The sequence below is a fragment of the Periplaneta americana genome, chromosome 10 (assembly GCF_040183065.1).
Source record: "Periplaneta americana isolate PAMFEO1 chromosome 10, P.americana_PAMFEO1_priV1, whole genome shotgun sequence".
Classification (NCBI taxonomy): Eukaryota; Metazoa; Arthropoda; class Insecta; order Blattodea; family Blattidae; genus Periplaneta; species Periplaneta americana.
This window is the reverse complement of record NC_091126.1, coordinates 83,450,818-83,464,483: the sequence shown is the minus strand read 5'-3', so window position 1 is coordinate 83,464,483 and position 13,666 is coordinate 83,450,818. Positions and strand designations below refer to the sequence as shown.

General features: G+C 37.0%; 1 protein-coding gene across 1 annotated transcript in view; it reads right to left on the bottom strand.

Annotated features, from left to right (window-relative positions):
- The window catches only part of LOC138707838 (protein tyrosine phosphatase domain-containing protein 1-like), a 436,109-nt gene that overhangs the window by 170,092 nt on the left and 252,351 nt on the right, over positions 1–13,666 (bottom strand). The window lies entirely within an intron of this gene.

The following is a 13,666-nucleotide window of genomic DNA, read 5'->3' as shown; positions in this document are numbered from 1 at the left end:
TTATTCTCAAACACCCTTAACCTATGTTCCTCTCTCAGAGTGAGAGTCCAAGTTTCACAGCCATACAGAACAACCGGTAATATAACTGTTTTATAAATTCTAACTTTCAGATTTTTCGACAGCAGACTGGATGATAAGAGTTTCTCAACCGAATAATAACACGCATTTCCCATATTTATTCTGCGTTTAATTTCCTCCCGAGTGTCATTTATATTTGTTACTGTTGCTCCAAGATATTTGAATTTTTCCACCTCTTCGAAGGATAAATCTCCAATTTTTATATTTCCATTTCGTACAATATTCTGGTCACGAGACATAATCATATACTTTGTCTTTTCAGGATTTACTTCCAAACCGATCGCTTTACTTGCTTCAAGTAAAATTTTCGTGTTTTCCCTAATCGTTTGTGTATTTTCTCCTAACATATTCACGTCATCTGCATAGACAAGAACCTGATGTAACCCGTTCAATTCCAAACCCTGCCTGTTATCCTGAACTTTCCTAATTCCATATTCTAGAGCGAAGTTAAAAAGTAAAGGTGATAGTGCATCTCCCTGCTTTAGCCCGCAGTGAATTGGAAAAGCATCAGATAGAAACTGGCCTATACCGACTCTGCTGTATGTTTCACTGAGACACATTTTAATTAATCGAACTAGTTTCTTGGGAATACTAAATTCAATAAGAATAGCATATAATACTTCCCTTTTAACCGAGTCATATGCCTTTTTGAAATCAATGAATAACTGATGCACTGTACCCTTATACTCCCATTTTTTCTCCATTATCTGTCGAATACAAAAACTCTGATCAATAGTCGATCTATTACGCCTAAAACCACACTGATGATCCCCAATAATTTAATCTACATATGGAGTTAATCTTCTCAAAAGGTTGTTCGACAAAATTTTCTACGACGTCAACAAAAGTGATATTCCTCGAAAGTTACTACAGTTAGTCTTGTCCCCCTTCTTAAAAATAGATACGATTATGGACTCCTTCCATTGTTCCGGTACAATTTCCTTTTCCCAAATAGCAAGTACAAGTTTATAAATTTCGCTGTATAATGCACTTCCACCCTCTTGTATTAATTCTGCTGGAATTTGATCGATACCTGGAGACTTGTAGTTTTTCAGATTTTCTATCGCAATTTCGACTTCTGAAAGCGTGGGTTCGGGTATAAATGGCTCAGCAGTTTGTATTCAATTTCGTCCCGATCATTTCTATTTGGCCTATGTACATTTAGTAGTTGCGCAAAATAGTTTTTTCCATTTGTTTAGGATTGATGGAGAGTCTACAAGTAAGTCATCATTCTCATCCTTGATCACGTTTACCCTTGGCTGATATCCGTTCTTAAATTCCTCTCGAAGTTACAGGAGAATGGAGAAAGTTACACAACACAGAACTGCACGCATTGTATTGTTCACCTGACATAATTAGGAACATTAAATCCAGACGTTTGAGATGGGCAGGGCATGTAGCACGTATGGGCGAATCCAGAAATGCAAATAGAGTGTTAGTTGGGAGACCGGAGGGAAAAATACCTTTAGGGAGTTCGAGACGTAGATGGGAGGATAATATTAAAATTGATTTGAGGGAGGTGGGGTATGATGATAGAGACTGGATTAATCTTGCACAGGATAGGGACCGCTGGCGGGCTTATGTGAGGGCGGCAATGAACCTTCGGGTTCCTTAAAAGCCATTTGTAAGTAAGTAAGTAAGAAACTCCGCTGCAAATTCCGCTTAATGTACAATTAAGACACATTATCTGCTAAACTAATTGAACGACTCTGTTGACAAATTGAGTTCTGATATAAAAGAATATATGCTTGCAAATTATATTTAAAATTATTGCGTTGCTCATGGTTACTGAGATATATAATTTTCTCACTTTTCTCAATATCTAAAATTATGCATTTATACTTCGCACGAAAACATGACGACCTTCCCTCATCCCCTTCACCAGTTAACTGCAGGCACGCGCAAGGGATAAACCCTTAGCCGAGTTGCCAATTCTTGAAGTCATTGTGATTTGCGAACGTTTTTCAAACTGTGTTCCGTGAAACCGCGATTTTCAGAAAGACTATAGCCTATTATCTTTGTAAATATACCTTAATTTATAATTACTAAAACAAAATTGGTATAAAAATGAACAAACTTATTTTAAAAACACTTTATATTTATATTTACACTAACATGTTTTGCCTAAATAAACAAAAAAATTCAGACTTCTATAATAAGTGTTAAATTCTCATGTTATTGAAGTTCCAGAATTTTATACTTAATTAAGAATGTTGCGCTGGTAAAATTTTCTGAAACTGTGATCATTGAATAGTTATAGAATTTATAGTACAAGAGAGTAAAGTTAGATTTTATCAGCTTCGCCTTGGGTGATAATTTCCACGAACGCATAAAATCTGTTTACTCTAGTATGCTATACAATATTTTATTCATTACTGGTATGTAAATTTAATTTTAAATTGTAGGGCTTTTCTTTGTACTGTGTTGTTGGCGAAGAAGTTCATATATATATTCATTTTACTATTGCTAATATGTTGGTTGTCATGTAGAGTGATTTAAAAACATTTAATTCACTGCTGTAAGTTAGAAACTTTTAAGCACTGCTGTGAATAATGTCATTATTTAGGTTGCTAAGGACGGTGTTGCTGTTGGCGATATCTCTTTCGCGTACAGTTCACATACTGTTCGGCGAAGTAAATCACGTATAAAATCGTCTATCTTACCGAATTCTGTTTTAATTTGTTTATTTTCTCTTTAGTTGGTGAACCGTAATTCTTAATTTCTATGCCCATATATCCAACTCCGCCGGTTGCGTCCGATGTTAAGTGATTAAGATTTATACTTATTAAACTGCCTGAACTTTCGATTACTTTATGGATAGAATTTCTAACGTTAGACACAATTTTAACACTTTGTTTTCTTAGCTACGCTCCTCTGCAAATAAGATATTCTGTTTTCTTCGACGGTGTTATTTGTTGTTCTTGTCGTGATTGTCCTGGATCTTCAGGTGTATCAGGAGGCCTGGCTGCGGATCATCTGCTCCAACACTCATTAATCATGGCCGGAATAAATTAGAAGCGCACAACGGTATAAAACAACACGTCGACAAAGACACTGAGAACGGTTGAAACCCGACAGGTAGAGGCAATGACTACTAGATTTGGCAATGCTGGGATCTATTGTATTTCTGCCACGCGGCTAGGGGTTGAGTAGAGGATGGGGGTTTATGAGGGATTACCAATTCCAAGAAGAGAGGCCGTCATGTCTCCGAGCCAAGTATAACAGGTTTTTAACGGGACCCCCTCATTTGTCTAAGCGCCTTAGGAAAACCACGGGAAAAAGCACAGGCATCTTGAGTGGCTCAATTTAGGAGAGCGACTCAATTGGCCCATTATATTTGACTCTAAAAATGTGAAGGATTTGCCTGAAAAAGAAACACTATTTACATGGTTAGTCACTGGTAAAAGCAGCTTGTGTAGGTGAAAAAGTCCTAGCTATCATATGTTCACCCTGTATATGTGGTAATTATTCAAGTACGACAGGTGGTCTGGGTATCATTCGTGAATCCGATGCTGACAGGCGGGCCATCCTGCCTTAGTCCTTATAAAGCCAGATTCCTTCCGCATACGAGTAGCCTGATCAGCCCCAGAGGCCCGGAGAGCCAACCACTTCCTATATCAGCATCGGAAACCATTACTGCACCTAAACTTCATCACAGCCTATATTTTTGCTACTGCAGATGATAGATTAAATGAGGGGGGAAATGGATAGTGTTGGTGGAATGATAGAGGAAATGAGAGTATCCCGAGAAAAATCCTCTGCAACATCTGCCTTGCCCACCACAAATTCCATCACGACCTGGCCGGGGATCGAATCCGGGCCGCCTGTATGGAAGACCAAATCGCTAGCCCTTGAACCACAGGCACGGCGATATATGAGAACAATTCTCCTTACAAGGTGCCGAGTCGATAAAATATAAAATTTTCATAATGGTTGAAACTTTGTAAGATCGATACGTACAAACTTCAGTACCACAACATAGCCTATGCGTAACATTTAAATTCATTTAATTATTCACATTTTCAACCAACTGCGATTACAAATTTATAATTGTCTGTTTTTAGCGCTAGTTATATCATGAAGTTTTAGAGAAATTGACTGTCTTGTAATATGACTTAAATATTATACACTAGTTTAAATTGAATTTCTTTACTAAACTGGTATTGTCTTACAGTGAAGTCAGTTGAATCTCTTAAATGATTACGAAAACGTAAGCGCAGATATGTTCTTCTTTTATTTAGTTAGTTACTTAACGACGCTGTATCAGATACTAGGTTTTATAACGTTGATGGGATTGGTGATAGCGAGATAATATTTGGCGTGATGAGGCAGAGGATTCGCCATAGATTACCTTGCATTCGTCTTACAGTTGGGAAAACTTCGGAAGAAACCCCAACCAGGTAATCATTCCAAGCGGGGATCGAACCCGCGTTCGAGCGCAATTTCAGATCGGCAGGCATGCGCCTCAGTCGACTGAGCTACGCCCGTGACTCACAGTAACTGTGACTTGCAGATTTCTATTCATGTGTTGTACACATTAAAGCCTTGGTTTTCCTGAATCGATGCATGCGACGTGCGAGATGCGAGGCTCGCCTCGCACAAATCTCGACTACACGAGAGATAGTGAGTGGTTTCTATAGCTGCGAGATGCGAGGTCTGCGGACCTCGCAGTTATAGAAACTACTCATTACCTCTCATGTAATCCGGATTTGTGCGAAGCGGGCCTCGCACCTCGCATGTCGCATGCGTTGGTTGAAACAAACCAAGGCTAAAGTATTAAGTGCGGTATAGGGTGAGAATAGCGACGGAGCCATAAAGAATCCAGTGGCCAGTATGATCGCTACGTAGGCTACGTAGAACGCAATGACAATAGAACTACTCTGGGTTTGTCTCTCCTCTGATAGACATTAAGTTAATGTATCCCGTGCAATAAAAGTACATAGATGCTTATCGGGCGGGGTTTGGAGCATTCCTAAGCATTTCAGCCCAAATATACATTTTGTTCGTCATGGGATGAGTTGCATGCCTATTATGCTGCCCGGATAAGCTACACTACGCCTTCCTCTCCACCATCAAATCTGTATGCTATACCTCTCAATGTGATTTGTCGCACATTATACTTTTACACGAGTCGTTATATCCGTGTCAGGAAAGCAAAAACCTTGGAGGGAGCCTACAGATCTATGAATTTTCTAGAATTCACCATCACTGCTATTTATTTATTTAAATAATTATTTATTTACTTATTTACATATTTATTTATTTACTTAGTTACTTGCTTACATAGTTATTTATTTATTTAAGTATTTAATTAATTAATTAATTTATTTATTTATTTATTTAATCAAACAGGATTAAGGCCATAAGACCTTCTCTTCCATCTTATTAGATAGCACAAGTAGCCTAAATACAAAAAAACACATACTGACGAAAATAATACAAATTAAATTAAAGACCTATAGAGGGCCAACCGCGTCCGAGCACAACTTCAGATCGGTAGACAAGCGCCAGAGCCGACTGAGCTACGCCGTTGGCTCATCATTTTTTGCCTAGAAAGTCGCCTACAGTGAAAATTAATCGAATACTCAAATGGCAACTCAGCGAGTGGTAATTTCTTTATCGTTGCTTCAATCTCATCTTGAACGGTGAACAAAGTTGTAGTTGGATCCTGAAGATTAGAATTTAGAGAACTTAAGAAATTAGAAATTTCAGATAGGGACGCAAGGTTTACAAGCCAAGAGAAGTCCCTGAGGCTGTATCATTCCTGTTAAACTCTTGTCTCAAAAGTCTGACACAAGGAAAAAATATTCCAACAAGCTGAGGAAAATCAGAGAACACTATAAAGTAAGTTTAATTGAATCATCATTTGAAACCATAGTATCTTGTTTCCGCGAACACTTCTCGAATCACTCGCGAACCTCTGGGTTGGGGACTTCTGTAGGACTCGCGTTACGAAATGAGTGCTGGTTCGAGTCCTCATGCGGAAGGAATTTTTTCATGAAATTTTGGCCAGTGTGTGGGACCGGTGTCCAACAAGCATCGTGATGAATGTGGGGAGCTAGGATAGGTAGGGAAATGCGGTTTCGAAAACAAAATGACCACACGTTTTCTACGTTCTGGTTGGATGATCGTTCACCTCTGATGAGGCATGGGACGTGAGACCAGTAGTCGGGTGGTCGACCTTGACTCTTCATGGGCTGTTGCGCCACGGATTACTATTACTTACTAAAAATAATAGGAATGTCAGTTGCTGCGGTAATGGAACTTGAATAGGATATTTTAAATTAAATGTTAGTATGTCCGCCTGCCTGCCTGCCTAACTAGCGGAAACAGGTTCGATTCCCGGTAAGAAACTTACATTTATTTCCTCTTTAATGGGATTGGAGTTGAGTCTTTTGCGGTTACTTTTATTATGTTAATCAATGCGCCTGAGCTATGTTAATTCCGTAACGAAATGATTCTAGTACTTGTGGATGTACACCCAGGTAGCTAAGTTGGCAGAGCAGCTGGCTACGGACTGAGGCCCGGTGTTCGATGCCGGGTGGTGACGAGATTTTCTCGTTGCCAAACTTCCAGAACGGTTTCGAGAATCACTCAGCCTCATATCAAATTGAGTTTTGGGTCTTTCGCGGAGGTAAAGAGCGGTCGGAGTGAGGTGCCGATCACACCACCTCATTCTAGTGCCGAAGTAAAAAAAGCGTGGGGCTATAACCCTATGCCCCCAAGTGCCTTTAAGGCATGTGAAGGGGTGTTGTCGTAATAATTCACCATTAAAATGGAACACACTCATGGACAGGAGAACGCGAATTCGATTATCGCAATGTTCAAAACATACAGAGGCAGGAGAGACATAAAAAAAATAGGTTGCAGCCGCCAAATTACTCTTCAAGGAACACCACTCATATAAATTGAGGGAAAGAAGACAGGGGACGGACACTGGAAAGTTCTCTTTTCTCAACCGTACTAGAGGGACTGGAATGCTTTACCTGCAGACTTACTAAACGCTTTACCAATAACCAAAAATGTATTTAAAAATAGGCTTAAGGACTTTACTAATAGACGGTAGTATATTATACACACTATTTAAAGTGTGTAATTAATAGTTTGTTATTGAAGTGTTGTATCAGTGAAGTGTGTTTCTGTCAGTGAAGCTTTGCAGTTTATAGTGGCAGTGCAAAGTATTTGAACAGTGAAATGTAATTGAAGTGTTAGTGAAATGAGGATAGAATCAGTGAAATGTGTCGTAGTTCCAGTGCAGTGAGTGAGTTGACAGCGAAATGAGTGTAGTGCTGAAAGGACTTGTGCAGGTATGAACATATCATACTCGTGGGTTTTAGTTCGAACTTAGTATTTAGATACAAATTAGATTTGCTTTAAATGCTATTTTAAGTGAGCGTTCTTCATTTAATTTAGAATGCGCCCTATTATTATTATTATTATTATTATTATTATTATTATTATTATTATTATTATTATTAATATTATTAATATTATTATTGATTATATTTTTTATTAATTTTGTTTATTATTGTCATTATTGATTTTTAATTAGTTACCACTGCAACCGGGTATATATATAACTTACCCATTTGCAGTGTGAATAAATACACACATACATACATACATACATACATACATACATACATACATACATACATACATACATACATACATACATTACATTACATTGCATTACATACCTCTACCTTTAACTTTACCTTTACTTGTGGATGTCTTGTAAAGGAGCTTTATCCTTGAAATTTGATGATGATGATGATGATGATGATGATGATGATGGTCTTAATTGGAGATTGTAATTGTTTGACCCAGAGTAATCTGTCCTCAATTATTTTGCGTAACAAATTTTAATAACAACAGAAATCAGTATTGCTGCAGAATGCGGGAGATGCATCAGGGAGAGAGGCAGAGACTGAGACAGAGAGAGAGAGAGAGAGAGAGAGAGAGCACGGTTAACAAAAGAACGTGTTTCAGTTTTGAATGAAAATAAATTGGACAGGTGGCCTACTTTATGCGAACCCAGACACATTTTCTAGTTAATTACGGTTAAATATTGGCCGGGGAGGAATGCCATTTCGTATCCTAGCAACAACATATTAGGCCTAACTATAGCGTGCGGCAAGACACGCTATGTCTGCGTTACACTTTGTCGAGTGTTCCAGTTCGGAAATTTGTGCTATACACACTTCAATGTGTTTATTACAATTTGATTGCCAATAATCCGTTATAGATGTATCGTGAATATGAGCGTATATTTATTGCATTTTAATTTAAATTCATGTGTCTAAATCATGTTTGATTTTAAAAATTGTTATGGATTTTCGAAAACAGAGCACATCGAAACGAAAGGGCAGGAATCATAGTTAGTTAAATATCAGGCTATATGAGATTGCAGTGCAAAAACCTCATCCTAAGGTCTTCAGGAATATTGAATACCAAATGTGATAATATGAAAACAGATGCAAGGCATAATCATGCAACATGCAAAATGGAAAAACTTCATAGATTTGAGCTATTCCAATGCCTTAAAATGTAATATTGGGGTTATATGATAAATTTGTTAGATATATCACTTTAGTTGCTGTATTTCAGACAATCGAAAATTGATTAAACGTTTCTTCAATAAATGTATTATTGAAATAATTATGAAATCCTTAACTATCAGTAGGAAAATCAACTTCTGTACGAGTACTACTCAAAATATGCAATGCTGATGTTTTGCTTAGCCTAAAGCTCATTTGAGAATTAATGATTTTCCTCTATTGTATTAATACAGGGACATCATTTTATTTTTACTTCAATTTTTATTGTACCTGAGTTTTTTTAACGTACAGTTTCCCTGAAAAAGGATGAGACGATTGAATATTCCTAAGTCTCAGATGTGAGACACTGTGCATGATCGGAGACCAGAGCACTGATACACAAGATAACGAATATTGAGTTACTTAAATTCAGACTATTTGGTTTGTTACTAGCATCGTTCCGAAATTCACTTCAAAAACTGCAAAAAATATGATAATATTACGTAAATGAAAGATAAATATATACATAACTCGTGTAGTTAAATCGACAATGGACCTTCATGACTAGATCGACACCCACACAGAAAGGAAAGCTTTCATGTCATTTCAATAGCTCAGACGGTAAGACTTCTGCGTGTTGTGTAAAAGAGTGCGAGTTTGATTCTTAGTCTATACAACGATTTTTTTTGTCTAAATAACGTTGAAATAGCTAAGTAACGTTGAAATAGAGTTTTACAAAGTCCTGAGATTAAGTGTTAATGATCGCAAACAATACAAAATTACAAGTTATAATATTATAAACGTTAATCTAATGAATGCATTTATACACACACATATACAATGTAAATGCATACATATTAAAAACTAACAATTAAAATGAAATTATAAAAATATATATAATAATAGACAAACTTTTACAAAGGTTTAGAGTCCTTAGGCTATGTAATTTGTTGACTAGTTGTTACAATATTTTATTAATAGCTTTCCCATATGTGTAAGAAATGCACTCGCAAAAAACAATTTTTGTTAAAAGTATGGCTTTATATTATTTCATTCTCACACCTTCAGTTAATTTTAACTATTTTATCTACGTGTTTGCAATAGTGTTTAATTTAGTATGCATTCAATTTTATTCATGTTATGATTGAATGGAAAAGCACTGTTGCAGTTATTGACTAATTACATATATTAATACTAATTATTAAATGCATCTATTAAGTAACCAATTGCAGTATCTTTTGCAAAATCTTGAATGTTTAAGTTGTCAATATTATTTCTGCACTATATACTATAATACGTTAAAAGAATTTGCAATAGATTTGGGATCCTCTACTTTATAATCATTGGTTTTAGTGAAAAAATATTTTCTTTCTTAGGATATCTACAAGTTTAAATTTAATAATATTCCGAATAGATTTAATTGCATTATCTGAATTTTGTACTTTTCTATTCAAATATATTCTATTTCCCTCTTTCATAATTTTTGATAAATTACACTGTACTCCTTGCAGTATTTAAGAACATGAGGATCATTACATTGCAACTCATTACATATAGATTCTTCTTTTCAATACATGAGATTTTGAAGTCCCTGCGTTATCTACATGTTTTTACTTTTGAATTTTTTCACAACATTGAGTGGAGAAAATCCACTGAAGTGATTATGAAATTAAGTGAAAAATGCAATACATTAACTCTTAATATCAGTAGTACCAGTATCATATACGTTTTTCCAAGATTCATTTTGTAGACATAAATGTAAATAATCATTAGATACAACATTTACGATCCTTTCTTAGTTTTTAAATTAATATTTTGAAATTGTTCAGTGACATTGGAAACACTTAGGATTTGTTTATCATGTTCAGACAAGCCATTGATTATAGGTTCTGTCGAATAGGAATTCAGTCTAATTCTGTGTACAAAACATTTATCAATGGCTGTGCTACTTCAGCTTAGATTTAATTTGATTAGTTTCGCAACAGTTGGACTTCCTGTTATATCCTGTTATTTAGATATTTAATTTAGGGTTGATTTATTAACTCTTACTATGCAAGATGCCTCTTATTTCAATAATTCTATATCACGTTAAATAGTCATTGTCTACACTAAAGTATTATCGTCATCCCTCATTTCTCATCGTAATGGCGAACCGACGTGACATGAGACAGCGAGTTATAGCTCTAGTTGAGGCTGGATATGGGGCTAGATCTGCTGGCCGTTTGGTCGGTGTTCCTGGAAGTACAGCCGCGAGGTGGGTTATCGTTACCAAAATTTAGGGGAAGTCGAAAATCGCATTATTCCTGGGCGTCCGCGGATTTCTTCATTGGAAGAGGATGCTCTCTTATTCGAGACAGTTCGACAGGACCCCTTTCTGACTGCTAACGAAATAAGAGCAGTATCTAACTTTCCCGGCTCTTCACAGACTGTGATCAGCAGGTTGAGAAACCGCGGTATTAGGAGCCGGAGGGCTGCGCAAATGGAAATATTGGGGGAAGCACAAGCTGTCGACCGTCTTGCCTTCGCTACCAATCGAGTGGATTTCTATTGGAGAAATGTAATTTTCTCCGACGAAACAACCATCTCGAGTGATTACGAAGGTCCTGTCCGTGTCTATCGTGAGGATGGTCTCCGACATGACCAGCGCTATGTGCACCGACGTGAAAGATCGGGGCGCTTTAGCATATCGTGTTGGGGGTGGATGTCTTACGATGGACCTGGCGTTATAGAAGCATCTATGGCCGGTTTAATGCGGGAACTTACGAGCACATTCTGGAAAATATATTTCTTCCCTCCGCCCGAGAACGTTTTCCCGAAGGAACATTGCTCTTCCAGCAGGATAGCCATCCCGTGCACTATGCTGCAAGCATTCAAAGATGGTTTCAAAGGAGAACCGAGATCGAAATCATTAATTGGCCTCCGAAGTCACCTGATTTGAATGTCATCGAAAATTTATGGGTGGAATTGAAAAAGAGAAGGATAGTCCCAATGCCCACCGACGCCCTCGAAATCGAGACGAATTGTGGGATCAAGTTGTTGACACCTGGGAAGATCTCGCCGGGGATCAGAACTTATTTCACAAACTCGTGACATCCATGCCGGATCGACTTAGATCTGTAATAGAAGCTGATGGCATGTGGACAAGATTTTAAGTTAACAGGTCTCTTTTTGTTTCTTATGATTTTTGTTTGAGGAAGAATACTTTTAACTTCCAAGTAAGTTTTATTTTTTATTTTTTGACGAGGTTCAGCAAACTTGTAAAACCCAGAAATTGGGCATAAATTATTCCATATTTTTCGAGAAATTAGACAGTCGAGGAACTCTGAACAAATTAATTACACCTCAATAAAAAAAATATTTACCCGGGATCGAACACGAGACGTTTCGGTTATACAGCGGAACCAACACGCTACTATATGAGCTACCGAGACAAGACAGTGACAGCAGCAGTCCAGAATGTAGAACCCTTAGCAGGCATTTGCCATTCGGTACAGTGAAGCAATGATATTTTGTGACTCGAGTTATGTTGTGAAATCCTGGCCTTAAATGGCAGTCTTCTTCGTGATCCTTATTCTGGTCCTTGTCCTTGTTGTGGTCCTTGTAACAATTCTTGTACTATTTCTCATGTTATGTATCGTTACGTCGATATCGAGTGAACCGCGCTGTAGAACTTTAACTTCCGACGACCAAGAATCGTCTCATTCTTTTTAAGGGTAACTGTACTTCACTCCCACCCCTTCTACTAATAAAGGTAAATCGTCCTCAACAAAGAACCAAGGCCAGTTATGTAGTCAAAATCGTCTTACAGTGATAGTAAGCAGTATTGAGTTAGTGAGTATAGTACGTTCCAGAAATATGTCGCGTTTTCTAGTGAAGAAAGAGCTTTCAATATTGAATCATATTTTCACACAGATACTGTAAACCTATGTCCGTTTGCTTACGTCGCATTCCGGTTTCCCCCACTTGCTTCTGCTCGCCCCTCTGTAAAGACTAGTGGTTGGGCTGTCTTAGCTCTTTTCTGAAAACATTAATATCTGTTAGGAATTGGACTTCTACGTAATATTGTACAACTGTTTAAAATAACTTAAAAATGCCTCTTTAAGTAATTAACTGTCACATGATTCCCCCCTTTCTACGATCCTGCGACATAACCACTTGGACGGACAGTAGATAGCAAGCTGAGTAATTTTATCTTTTCGGATCGGGCAGAAGTGAAGACTGAATTTACAGTACGTAAGGTACTCCTTTATAGAGTAGGTACAGAATTATTTCAACATGAGTTACTGGTACAAAGGACGAAACTGGAAATTGGAATTAGGTACATCAGTCAAAAGTGAGATAATATGCACAAAAGAACTGAAGCTTCTATCGAAATGAACGGCCACCATTTTCAAAAATGTGTTTAAATATCCATATCATAATTATTTTCCAATTTAAATGCACCTTCTATATTGTACGCTAATGTTCTGTAGACTGTATACACTCCACAATGAATACGTCCGCATGAATAGTTCAGTTCGTGAGTAAATTGTTAATACTGTACTGTATTTTGATTAGAAAAAACTTAATGAAAGTTATCAAACTCAAATTCATGATATTTCATAGTTTACGTAAATGAGTGGATTACTTTTCTTCCCTCCTATACCTAGTAAAGTGATCTGTTTGTGTTTTACGCCAGTATCATGGAACTCCGGTCGTGGAAAGTGGTAGCAAACGGTGTTTCCGGTTCTCAACCGTTAATCCGAAGGTATAGCCAGGTTAATATTAGAAATGTTAGTAAGAATAAAATGATGTCCCTGTATAATTTTCTCCTTCGGAAATTATCTCCGGCCGCCTTGGTAAGAAATCTACGTCTTCAAATAACAAGTTCATAAAGTTAAAAGTGGAGAAGAGGACTATGAAGAAGGGTACATTTAAAAATTGAACTATTACATAATCTGATTAATATTGATAAAAAGTTGTATAGTTTATGTAGAAGTTAACTAAAATTTCAGACGTGAATATAAATCTTTTCTATTTCTTTCTACAAACTACTGTATCAATAAATT